Here is a 432-nt window from a genome sequence, read left to right on the forward strand (position 1 = left end):
TAATAACAGGTTTTGAACAAAATGTGCGGGTTTTTTTTTTTTTTGGTCTTTTCTGCCTCTCATCAACTGTTATTTTGTTTCTCTTTTTCTCCCCAGCTGCTCATGTTATTACTTGCTTAATTTTTCCTGTTTCTCTTTCGATCTTCCCTCGCTCCAGGTGTTTCAATGCCAGATTTCAACTATTCTATAGATTTCTCTAGGAGGGATTTGTTTCAATTGTATTGCTATGTTTTAGGGACTTATTGTTGCTGTTTCAAATTAAAACAATCTTATCAAATCATGATTATTCCTGCTAGAGTAATTTTTTGTTGGGGTTTTTTGGCATAAATACATGAGATTAAATTGTGGCTGAACACAGCTTCATTTGACAGTATAATATCATCTTTCTATTTATTGATTACCAGCTCAAGTAAACATACCATCAGCTCACCA

This window comes from Passer montanus, unplaced genomic scaffold, assembly GCF_014805655.1.
Source record: "Passer montanus isolate IOZ18808 unplaced genomic scaffold, ASM1480565v1 scaffold54, whole genome shotgun sequence".
NCBI classification, from domain to species: Eukaryota; Metazoa; Chordata; class Aves; order Passeriformes; family Passeridae; genus Passer; species Passer montanus.